Genomic DNA, 13,026 nt, shown 5'->3' with positions numbered 1-13,026 from the left:
CCAAGTGAAAGTACTTCAGGAATCTATGGCTTTCACCTCTGAGCATCAATTCTATCACATGTTCGCAAACACATTCATCGCACTTATCAGTCAATATGTTACAATTGTGATTCTAATATGTTACGTCACCACCACTAAGCTTCTCACTACACTATACCGTACATACTTTATAAATCAAGAAATCTACAAGTTGAATAGTTGGTGACTTGAGTCTGCCTGTAAAGATGAACTAGTGAGTAAATGAGTCTATGTGTTTCGTGTAATGACGTTTAATCTGCTCGACAACCTCTCTAGTCTCGATTAGCCACTTGCTAACAACCACCTTTTTTGCATGTAAATGCTTTATAATTCTCATGTGGGGGGACTTACTGACGTATTTCATGTTGTAGAACAAATCGTGAAAATCTCTTCAGCTTGTGTTAACCACAGACCTTATTTCAGGTATTTAATTGAAAGCCACTTTAAAAAGCCCATTGACTTCGAGACAAAGTCTATTTCCAGGTTTTAGGACTCATTCCTGCGACACTCTATTGGAGTAACTGGAGGAGCCAGCAGCTGTTGCTGTTCCTGAGAAATCTTTTGCAGAATATGATGATGTCACAGTGCACTTAACCTTTGACCTTTTTAAATATCAAATGTCACAACTTCATCATTTCATCCTTGAGTCATAGTTGACATTTGTACCAAAATTTTCAGTGCATTCTTGAGATATGGTGTTCAGGAGAATCGACAACGTTGTCACGATGGAGCAGAGACGGTAGACCCGAATGCATGAGACGGCAGACAGGAAGTGCAAAGGATGACATTTTAATCAGGATCAAAGCACACAAGGAACAGGTGAACACAAAGGAACATCAGGAAAACTCAACAGAAGGCTCGACGAAGACTGAACGAAAGACTGGACATAAAAAAATCAATTAACGTGGGTATGAGGTGCAGGCGGAGAGAGGTGGAAAGACACAGGTGAGGGTAATAAGTGGGAAAACACTAGGAGCAATGAAGAAGCTGATAGGTTGGAAAAACACTGGGAACAGGGCTGGGCTAACAATGGAGACGCAAGAGAGTATGGAGAGAAAAGCAGACTGATGAGGAGCACAAGGAAACAGGAAGGGAAACAGAACAGTGGAAACAGGGCAAAAGACAACACAAAAACCTAGAAAACACAAATAAAATGAAATTTTAACGACATGACCACGACAGCCATGAGGTAAAAGTGACCTTGACCTTTGGCCAACTAAATCTAATGGGTTCATCCTCAAGCCATAGTGGACAGTCGTACCAAATTTGAAGAAATTCCCCAAAGACATTCTAGAGATGTTGCGTTCACAAGAATGGGACAGACATACGGACGAACTAATGGACAACCCGAAAACATAATGCCTCTGATTGGGAGTATTGGGATGAGTCCCAATGAAAAACATGAGCCAGCTAACAAAAGAAATAAGACTAGATATGACATCATGAAAATATTGCCAAACACCATCTTCGCTCAGCCCACTGATGTGTTAGTATCTGCCACAGCAAGTGGCAAGGTCATTACGTGCTTCAGCAAGAATCTACGGAAGAGGGGCATTTAATCATATCTATTCGGTATTCTACGGGCCATACATACTTAAACTTGTCTATGTTAGTCCTGTCTATCATCAGCAGCTCAGCTTCTTTTTTCATTTTTTTGACACAAAAACCGCCATATGTCGTATACGCCTGGGAAATGTCGGGATGGTGTGGAGGTATGAAAAGATAGATACTGCCTCACCCAGAAGCCCTCGCCTCAAACTGAATGAAGAACCAGAGTCAAAACCAATTCAGAGTATCAGTAAAACTCAACAATTGCCTACATTTATCTGAACTCTCCTGTATAACCGCAGCTTCCGGACGCTCCACTGTAGCTCTGTACAGCATGTAAACACGCCATCAGTTTGAGACTGACATATTAACGACATTGATCCACAGCTATTTCACTCGGGCACAGATAAGAGAGCCACCATTGCTCCACATAAATGAAATCAGGGACCATATCTCACACTGGTACATGACGCATTTTGAAATATAGAGGCAGCCATGCAAGCTGGGTTAGGTACTGCGTTGCCAGTGAAATGTGTGTGCGTGTGTGTTGCGGGGAATGTGACAGGAGGGATCAGATAGCAGTGAATGCATCCCAGACTGGATTTAGAGTCTGCCTGATATAAAGGGTGAAAGGAAGGGGGAGATTGTCTCAGATATTCATTGACTGCAGCGCTTGTGGTAGCAGTCGTGGCGCTGCAAGCATGAGAGGAAACTTTCATGCCCTGTGTGTCCGCAATTCCAAACCTGTGTTGGATTTGACTTTGACTTTCACGCAGCTCGATGGAACGAAGATAGCCCTCTCGCGTTGCAATGCAATACTGCTCGCATTATCTTATCGCAAGCTTGAATTGAACATTCTCCTCAAAAGTCCGTCCCTTGAAGCAACCGGTTTGCACCCTGTCAGCAAATAATTAAAGTTGTCGGAGCCACACTCAATCAAGACAACATCCCCACTGTGCCATGCCTTTATGGAGGTTCTGCAAAGGGCATTTCAGGCCTCTGAATCCTGTCAGTTGAGATTAATGCATGCCACTCTGGCTTCGCTTGTGATGAGGCAGGAGGAGGATAGACTGCGTGCCTCAGGGCGAAAGATGGGTAAAGAAAGAGAATGGAGGATTGAGCCTTTTTGCTGGGAGAGTTAAGAAAGCTATAAAAGCAAGGTAAAGAAGAAAAGGTTGCGTGACTATAAAGAACACTGGTTGTACTGTTGCCTTTCAGCATGACTGACTGTACTGCGTGCGAACCGTGCACGATTCTCCATGTGCGCTTGCCCAGGGTGACAACACAGTTTGTCACCAGGAGTTTATGTCCTTACCAGTCTTTGTCTTGTAGTCAGATTGAGGCAAAGGCCTCTATTAGACAAGCAGCCTGGAGAGAAAGTCTGATTAGGTACAAGAGGCCGAGCCCTCGGCGGACCTCTCTCAAGACCTTTTCCTGTCTCGCGCCTCCCGCTACTGGAGACAGCTGAGGAGGACGCCTCAAGTGTCTGGCCCTGAATGTAGAACAGCCATCCGACTGCCAACACTGTGGGACTACAGAAGACGCTGCTTCAAGTTTTTCCATCTATATGCATGCATACAAACAGCCCCACAGGCATGCATTTCCTGATCCCGCCTTCAGTTTATTTGCACGCCGTGCCGTTTGTTTGCCTGGAAGATTGCCTCCATTTCTACAATGGCCTGTGCGTATTACCGTCAAGGTGGTGCTCCGCAAACACATTCGAGGAAGCACACACAGAGTAGTGCACAAGCGCATTTGCATGAAGACAAGTTCATCAGTTTCTCAACCCCTCATAACCTTCTGATTTCCTCCCCTGCCACTCCTATTACCTCCACCAACAGGAAACCTGTTATACATCTTGACAGTGGTGGGTGTTTGCCGGGGCGGTAAATGATCTGAATACTAAACAGGTTTATACGTTGTTTCTATAGGGCTCTGCTAGAGATGCAGGGTTGAATTATACATGCATTTGAGATCACTTTGAGCACATGCGTGGAGATGGAGAGAAATACAAAGCATCAAAGGTCGGAGGTCCGCTATGTAGAATCAGCTGTCAATTACGCTGGCCTCATATTCACCCTCTCCTCTCTCTCTGTCTCTGGTGCCCTCTGTCAACTGCACTTGTTGAATTTGGATGTATTATTGTTTGTTCCCTCCCACCGCCTCGCTTCGCCCCGTCCCCCCTGATTGCAATCGGAGTTCCAGCCTTCTGCCATTAAGTATGCAAGCCCTTCTGCATGCGGTGCATTCGCTATCAGCAATCAGCAAATGCCAGCGTCTCCTTTTTCCGACAAACAGAAAGACAGAAAGCTGAACGGAACAGAAAACTGAACGCTGACAGGAGGGAAATAGAAAGCAATGGGTTTCAACGAGTGCCATTACAATTACACACATACACACACTTGCCCTTGTGCAGGTGCTAAAAACGAAGAAGCCCCCATGTCGCCTCATTATCTCGATACACAGCCTTGAATCTGTAGCTTAGGAATCTTCAGACTTGACTTTACATGACCTTTGTGAGACACTTTTGCTGCTAAAGTTACAGGTAGTGTGCACTCATGAATGTTTGACTTTGCCAAACATGGCTTTCCCATTTTTCAAAGCTCTTATAACAATGCTCTTATTATTCCAATTTACTGTAGAAGCCTTCTGGGCATTTTCCTAACAAACTTAGCAGGAAAGCAGAGGTGTGTTTCTTGAAAAGATCACAAGGTTGCCGTCTGAATCCCTGTTACGGAAGCGTAATGCAACCTCGAGAGAGATTCTGGTAGTTTTCGGAGATTAAAGGCATTTTTTATTTCAGACCCAGATGCATGCCGTGTGTCATTTAATGAAAACATCAGCGCCTGCTCTTTAATCTTTGAAACAGGCAGACGTCACTAATGATCACAGCTACCTTGAGAGGCTGCGGAGCACCCAACGATGCCTCGATCTCACACGCTGATGAGCTCAACATGTACCTCCAACTGTGGCAGCGAATGCATTTGAATTTGAAGTTTAGAAGTTTTCTTTGTTTCTTTAAGTGATTCATTTACTTATCTAATGTGCTTCCCCTAGAACAAAAAAAGCAAAAGTAAAAGCAAAAGCACGGCACGGTAGCTTCTTAAAACGCGAACAGCCTGCTCCGTGGAAGAGGACTCGTTCTCTCTTTAGAAATAACAGGTACAGTAGAGGTAACAAAAACATCATTTTACATCATTTTACACTAATGAAAACATAATTATGAATATTATATTCCATTTCTGCCAATAGATCCTCCTGAATCACACACACTTGACCTTTAAATGTAGTTTTATGTAGTATTGTAGAAGAAATTCAAACTCATTACAATATTAATGAGGTAATAATACAAACTCAGAAATATAAATTTTTTCCATAACTGAGTAAACAAGCTGTTCTCAGAGGAAAATAAGGTCCCCAGAATACTGTTTGAAGCTAGAAATGTGGCAGGGTCTCCTCTCCTCTACCAGGGTGGTAAAACAGTACGAAACTGCGTTGTCCTTTAACGTCAGTTTGTTTATTCAGTCACAAAAATGAAGACATGTTGTTTATTTACTTTGTTCAGTGAAGTCAGTGAAGATCTTTCTCTTCTGATTAAATGTCTTCCCCAAAACTACATAGGGCACCTTTAAAGGATTGTTTGGGCATTTTTGGAAAACAGCTGAGATCTCTAGCTGAGATTGAGTTGAGAAGATTGATAACACCGTAATATCTGTGTGATGGATATAAAGTGATCACCAGCAGCCAGCTACCTCAGCTTAGCGTACTTACTGGAAACTCAGATGAATAGCTAAACTGGCTCCATCCACAGGTAATGAATTCCGCCTACCTGCATCTTAAAGGATGACTAATTAACACTTCAGAAAGAGGGTATAACCCATGTGGGGCTATTTCTTGGCTGTGCAGGGTAATTTCCTTGATGCTTTTCATCATCTTGTGATTGCCAGGCAACCAGTGGAGACGTCACACTCAAGATGGGAAGCTCGAATGCTGGGATAATGTCATATTGCCAGGTTAGTATAATCGTTGGAACAAGCTGTTACCATTTCACTGCTTTCTGATCAATCAGCAACTGAAAAGACAATGGATAGAGAAAATCTGGAGGGACATAGGGCCATATAACATTAGCGTCCATTAGCATTCAACCACTTCCTAGTTAACATTAATGTTTAATCACATCCAGTGTTTCACTTCCAGGCTTAAACAATTGTGTCCAAGATAGCTAGGAGGTTGGATGCTAATGTTAGCTGTTGTCTAACGCAAGCTAATGGGTTATCAAATGACTTGTTTTATCTTCAAATATGACCCAGTGTCCCTCCGGATTTTCCTTGTCAATCATCTATCGTCATTTACATTACTGATCAATCAGGAAGTGGTGAAATGATAACATTTTGTCAGGACTTGCAACCTGAAATACAGCATGATGTCAGAGGAAAATGGCCGCCGTGTAGTTTCTTCAAACAGAGCGGCCTTATACACGTTGCTGACACTCAGTAGTAACATTGAGTCATTGGACTGCTCAGGGCCTGATTAGCCCTCTGAACTTCCACCTGACGATCTGCGCCAACAACCTTTCATCCTCTAATGGAGAGGATGTAATACATTTGAGTATACTTCTATGTGACATGCACATATCCAGAGGCCTCGCATAAATACCACTTTGATCTGCCCACAATACAAGAGTAGCTTAGGGATAATGGTGAGATCACCTCTCCAACCCCCTCTCATCCACTCCATGGAATATCACTCTGCCAGTAGTCAATGAGCAAAGCTTTGTACCAAGAGTCAATAGAGGAAAAAAGGGGCAGCCTTGAAAAGAAACCATTATCAAGTCAATGATTTGACCATTACTGTGAGATTAGCATTGCATGCATTACGTGCTCCAGTGCTGAGTCTAAACAAGGGCTATCCCGGAGCAAGGCTGTAAGTCAGTGGGCGGAGCGTTTGTTGTGCGCTGCAAAGGACTAGTTAATGCCTTTGTTTTGATTAGCAGTTTGACCCCAGGGATGGACTTGGCTCGCTGGTCGTCAGTGAGAAACTGAAGGGGAGCGTTGGCATTCAGACCAGATTCCTTGGCAGCCGTTTCACTCAGCAGGGATCAGCTGCCTGCCAGAACAGATTGCACCTGGGATACTGACGCCGTCTCTGGAGAGTGTTTTGACAGCTGACCCCGGAAAAAAAAAGCGATCTCTCATGGAAACACCAGTGTGCCACAGAGGAGCAGAGTTAATACATATTAAGTTTAATATTGGCTGAAGTATGGAGATAGCATATAAATCTATCCAAGAGGATTTGAGCCTTGAATGCACCCTTCAATATTTACTGAACGTTGAGATTAAATTCTGGAGTTTATGGCAGGAGAAAGACTTTATTACATTCAACATTAGCATTAATTTACATGTTTTACATCAGGTGTATGACACCTTTATGTATCGTGTGTTGTTATTTTACTGGTAACACTATTATTACCATCATCAATAAATGGTTAATATATAGTGAATTAAACTGTACTTAAAGGAGACATATCATGCTCATTTTCAGGTTCATAATTTTATTATGGGCTACTATGACTACCGTAGGGCGGCCACAAATCCAAAGCATCAGTATTTGACGAGTTGGCAATGAGAAAAATCAACTTTCTTACATATTAGACCTTTTATCATTTAATTCAGTCAAGCTTCATCCAACATCAAACTCCATCCCCTGTGTTTTAAGTTCAGTTTTAACCGACCCATAACTACTTAATCGTAATTATTATTATTATTATAATTATTATAATAAGTATTCCCTGAGGAACAATCCTGCAATGTTGAAGGAGCACTATTTAGTGTACTCAGAGGAGAAAGATCTTCATTGCCAAAACAAACTAAATAAAGAAACTCTCCTCATTTTCATGACCTTAAAGGACAACACATTTTCAGACTGGTTTACTTTGTTTATATGTGGCGGACCCTGCCACCTTTCTAGCTTCAAGCAGGGACCTTATTTTCCTCTGAGAACAGCTTGTTTACTCAGTTATGGAGAAAGAAAATATTTCTGAGTTTGTATTGATACCTAAATAATATTGTAAATATTAAAATTTTGAGTTTGAATTTCTTCTCCAACACTACATTGTGCCCCTTTAAAGAAAGTGAGAAAAAACTTCCTTGATCCATCCTTTAAATAAGATCCATGACAAAAGTTAATCGGGTCCATTCTGGGCTGAGATCCATCCTCCATCCAAGTTTCGTGGAAATCTCATCAGTAGCTTTTGTGTAATCCTGCAGACAAACCAACCAACCAACAAACGGACACAGAAAGCATCACCTCCTAGTGGAGTAACAACTAAGAAATGGATAAATAGTGAAAAATGATCTTCCTCCACTAGACATGTATTTCAATTCACATCTCTTGTTTGAACTGATACACATGTTGTCTGCATTCTGTATGCGTGTTGTGAGCACGCACCTGTTAATGGTTGCTAATTAAGTAGCACATATAGCCTGAGTGTGTGTGGTGTGTGTGGGCATGACACATGACACTTTTCATCACATCGTCGCTTTCCAGAGCTAATCGGATACGTGCTGAAGTGGAGGAAACACTCAGGCGGCTCAGGAACACATCGTGCTAATCACAGAGAGCGTCGGAGCTAAAGTTAGAAGACAGAGATGTGACAAAAGATGAAAAACAAAGGAACGCAGAGAGGACACACCTGCCTGCTGGAATGGCGTGACCCAGACTGCTAATGAACGAGGGAGCTCATACAAAGCCAATTAGTAGATGTGCTTGTTAAACTGGGCGCTTAACGCATGCTGTGTCAGGATGGATTGGCCTTTTCGTGGCTGCTTTGGGGCTATTGATACGGCCGCTGACGAGTGCATTAACAAACGCGTTGAGCCCGGCCAAGCCCCCTTTTCTCCACTGTGGTGTTTTATTCTCAGCGAGTGAATAAATGAAGGTCAGCCGGCGAAACGCGACCACAAACAGCTCATCTGCTGTTGGCTCGCTTGCTTCTGTTTTTGACTCGGAGGAGATGGTGCTGGAGGGGGGGGGGGAGTAAATGGGCTGAGAGATAGACGGGGTTAGAGGGTGACGCTGCGAGGTACTGCAGAGCAGCAAATCCACAGGAGGAGGGGGGGGAGGAAGGAAGCAGCTGGAGTAGGAGAGGAGAGGAGAGGAGAGGAGAGGAGAGGAGAGGAGAGGAGCCAGAGGGGATGAATTGCGTACACAAAGTAGGAAAAGCAGAGGAGGGTGTGGAGGACTTGGCACAGCAGAGGGGTGGACGGAGGCGGCGGCATGCTGAGACGCCTCATGGGAGGATGACACATATCTTATCCCCTAGAGAGCGAAGGAGAGCAGGCCAGACAACCCCGCTGATTGACTGGCAGTGTCTCGGCCTGTCATTCACCATCCACTCACACTCATCAACACTGGCTGGGCTCCCTGCGACGGAGCCAAGGGCAGAAAGAAGCGGCACCGCACAATAAGACTCACCCACACAAATGCGTGCATACAAGGAGCCTTTAAAAAGTGTGCGTTATTGTGGCAAGACATCTGAGAGCTGCGTCAACCACTTCTGACATAAACAAACATTTAATCCCGCATCATCTCGAGGAATGGGTTTGAAAGACATGGGCTGCAAACTGCTTTTATGACTTGTGAAAAATATATATATATATATTTCAATCAGCTTCCATTAATCAGAAACACTATCCTTGTATATAGGTAAGGGTGAGTTACACCGTCTCCATTTCCCAGCCCTTTGCTCGTTCCCCAACCAGTCAATATGTGGCTATTAATTACGGCTCGGCCTCTGCTGCTGAATCCAAACATCCTGAATACAGTGGCAGTATGACTCACCAGATTGGCGCTGTCCAAGGAGCTGCCAAAGAGAATACATCACACTTCTCAACACTGCAGCCCACCAGGAGCATCTGGGGGGGGTGGTGTATTAGCACTGCCCTCTAGTGGTCATTACGTGTGTTACGGCACTGTTCATGCAGATCTCTGTCATCATCTGGTGGTGAGGGGACACATTACACTGTTATGTGCTTGATAATGGAAACAAGGAGCTAATGTGTCTCTACACCCAATGACATTGTACTTAAAGATGTAATATGTCAAGTCTGTCAATTTCTAAAAGGAAACACCACAAACTTTTGTAGTTCTATTCAAGGTAGCGGTGTGTTTTCAACAATGAAGACAGCAACTCCCATGATCCCACGCTATTCATTGTTTAGTTTTGGATCGAGGGACCCCAGCTGCAGGAATGACACACTGCGCATTTAAGATTTTGACACTGAAGGATGTGAAACCCTGTGTCTGCAATGATGAGACGAAAATCCAAGAAGTGAACTCAAAGTTATGACATTGTTCTATCAGCTGATGTGAGAAAAGTTTTAATACGGGTCATTCATCACTGGACTGGAGTGAAACAATGAACTGTCGTGACATGAAACCTTTTTTGTGAATCCTACGATTCATATTCTCGGTTCCACGATTCAAATCAGAACCAGTTCTCGATTCATAATCTGACTCTCAGAGGGACAAACAGGAAAGGGGGTGCACTACTTTCAGTCTCACACCATGTTAAGATGCAACATGAAACATGACTGACAGTTGAGCCAACTGGTCTTGATAAAGGTTGCTCGTGAGTGCAGTTTTTTTTTTAATTCAAGAAAGCAATCTGCATATGTTACGGTTTTCATTCTCCATTAGAATAGTAACATGAATGAACACTCGTAAAAATTTGTGTGCAAATAACAGAAGCTGATGTTTGTGTCCTGCAGTGAGAGGGGGGAGGCAAAAAAGGGCATCGCTCCTCTGTGTTGGTGCTATCGATCTATCTTTAGCGGGGCAGTCTCTCTGCTGCAGCATTACTACCAGGAGAAAACATTGTCCAAATTGCTGTACAGGCACAGTTTTTTTTTTTTTTATAAAATGAAACAGGCTGTGGATCAAGTTTTTTCTTTGCTTCGTGCGACCGCAGTTGTCTGGGAGGTTTTTGTAAGCGTTGCAGAGTGAGTGGGTTAGTGCTGGAAGTGCTGAAAGGAGCTGAAGATCCGGTTGAAGTTTCAGTGCAGGTGATGTATTGAGCTGAAAGTGCAAGTTAAAGTGAGCAGACTGAAGGAAAGAACATGTCAGGTTGAGTGCTGGCTGTGCTGCTTTCAGCGAGAGCATTCTAGAAATGCTGGGTTCATGAAGCCAAGTCACCCCAACGCACCTGACCCCGAGTGAGGTTGTTTTTATGTTTGTTTTGTTATGAAATAATGAAAAAAGGTCACCTGTTGATTTTATTTTAATTAACTGATAACTGATTATAGTGTCTGTATATGTGTAAGTCTAAACGACTTAAAGTATTCTCCTCACGGCCAGGAACAAAATTCTGGTGGAGAAAAACCACCATAATCCTCTATTACTGTCCCTGAAATGGTCAATTTTAAAGGTTAAAGAGGCGCTATGAAGTTTTGGGGACATTTCAAAGTCAAAATTTTAATATTTACAATATAATAAGGTGATAATACAAACTCAGAACTATTTATCTTTTCCATAACTGGATAAACAAGCTGTTCTCAGAGGAAAATAAACTACACGTTAAACAGCATGAAATTGTGTTGTCCTTTAAGGTCAGTTTGTTTATTCAGTTTATTCAGCCATGAAAACGAAGATAGTTTGTTTATTTAGTTGTTTAAGCATAACAAATAAGTCAGTGAAGACCTTTATCTTCTGATTAAAATATCTGCCCCAAAACTACATAGTGCACCTTTAACCCTATGAAAACGGCCTTCCTGTGGGTGACCCTCGACACCAATGTAGGCACTTTCCTATTGTCGATGGAACTATACTACTTAAGCGCCTTAGTACTCTTCTTTTAAAAATGAGCACAAACCTAAAAACAAACAAAAACTTTTTGGAATAAAATAGTTCATATAAGTTTACATTGTTTACAAGTTTTTTTTCTTTACTAAAATTGTATGTTTTTTTTTTTCATTTAAAACATAATTTCATTACTTTTATCATGATGGTTCACTGACCTACATCACCTGTTAGGTTGTGCAGATTTAAGGGATATGAAGCATTTTAAGATACTTAAAGAAACAACATCACAACCAGCAAAATATCCACTAATATTGGCGCAACATGCGATAAGACCAAAATACCAGTTTAGGCACTGGTGGACTATTTGTATTGCTAGGTTCAAAGGGTTAAATGTATCAAATTCTATATTAATGTTCAAAATCTAACAACTAAACTATATAAAGATATCATGTAGTGATTGTGTCCTGAACAGAGGATGGTGTCACTTCATTTTTTTCTCCAACTTTATTGATTAAACGATGCACTCAAGCGTTTTGGTCTGAGATGTTTGTGCTCTGTAGGGACAGTAAATATTCCACCTTTTAATACCATACTGGGCCTTTAGTATATAAACTTCCCTTCTGGCTGCTAAAGAGCCCAAATTTCCCAACTTCATTGACTTCAACTGACTCTCCGGCCTTGTTGTGGGCCTCCGGGGCAAAATCAGTTGTCACTTGTCACAGTTCCTATCTGCAACGCCACATGTGTGAGTCTCACATCCCTTCCCATTCATCCCCCGAGCAACATAATCTAATGTGACAAACATCCATTTTACAAATGTGCCTCAATGCTGTGTGAAAATTGATAATTTCTTTGTGTTTGCACAGTCTTAAAAGATGCTAAACCCCCCTTTGAAAATTAAATGGCTCTGCTCTGAAGCGCCGCAGAATGATATGCACCAGTGTAGCCTGTGGGGAGTTACTGTGCGGAAATATTCGGTCTGCCTTAGACACAGACAATTGATCAAAACAGACTAATTAATGTATGTGTTTTACATATATTCATTTCCGTATCAAATATTAATGAAAATAAACGTATTTGTTTTTCAAATGAGCACAAGGCTATCAAATATTTCAGACACACCTCATTAAAGATACAGAGCCAAGAGCGAACATGCATTTTTAAAGGGCCACGATTCACAATGGGGTATGGCAGAGTTGAGCTGAGCTGAGCTGAGCGGTGCGGCCTGGATCAGCCATGCAGAGGGCTGAGTGCTGCGTGAGATCGAGGTCTTCTTATAAAAGAAGACTCTCTTGTTTATAGCAAATATAAAAGTAGTCCTTGGGCACTGATGTCCAGTTAAAAAACAATTCACGTGGCTTTAAGAGCGGCTCTGGCCCAATGAATTTGCAGGGTAAGTTTAGAAAATAGGCCGAGCATTACCACAATTACAGCGTTGCCTTCAGTGAATCTTCTGTAGTTAATGTTAGAGGATGGCACAGGGAGGAGGCAGTGTCGGACTGTGGATCTACACTGAAGTCCATCTAGCTAATTATAATAATACATTACTTTTTTTTCATGTGTTTCTAATATTCTGTCCACCCCATTTACATCAATAATGGCAGACAAAACCTATAAAAATGCCTGTCAGTGTGAACCAGTTCAACAGCACCGCCCACAACA

Source organism: Pagrus pagrus (assembly GCF_965226575.1).
Source record: "Pagrus pagrus genome assembly, chromosome: 17".
NCBI classification, from domain to species: domain Eukaryota; kingdom Metazoa; phylum Chordata; class Actinopteri; order Spariformes; family Sparidae; genus Pagrus; species Pagrus pagrus.
The sequence above is the reverse complement of the archived record's forward strand: the minus strand, read 5'-3'. Positions refer to the sequence as shown.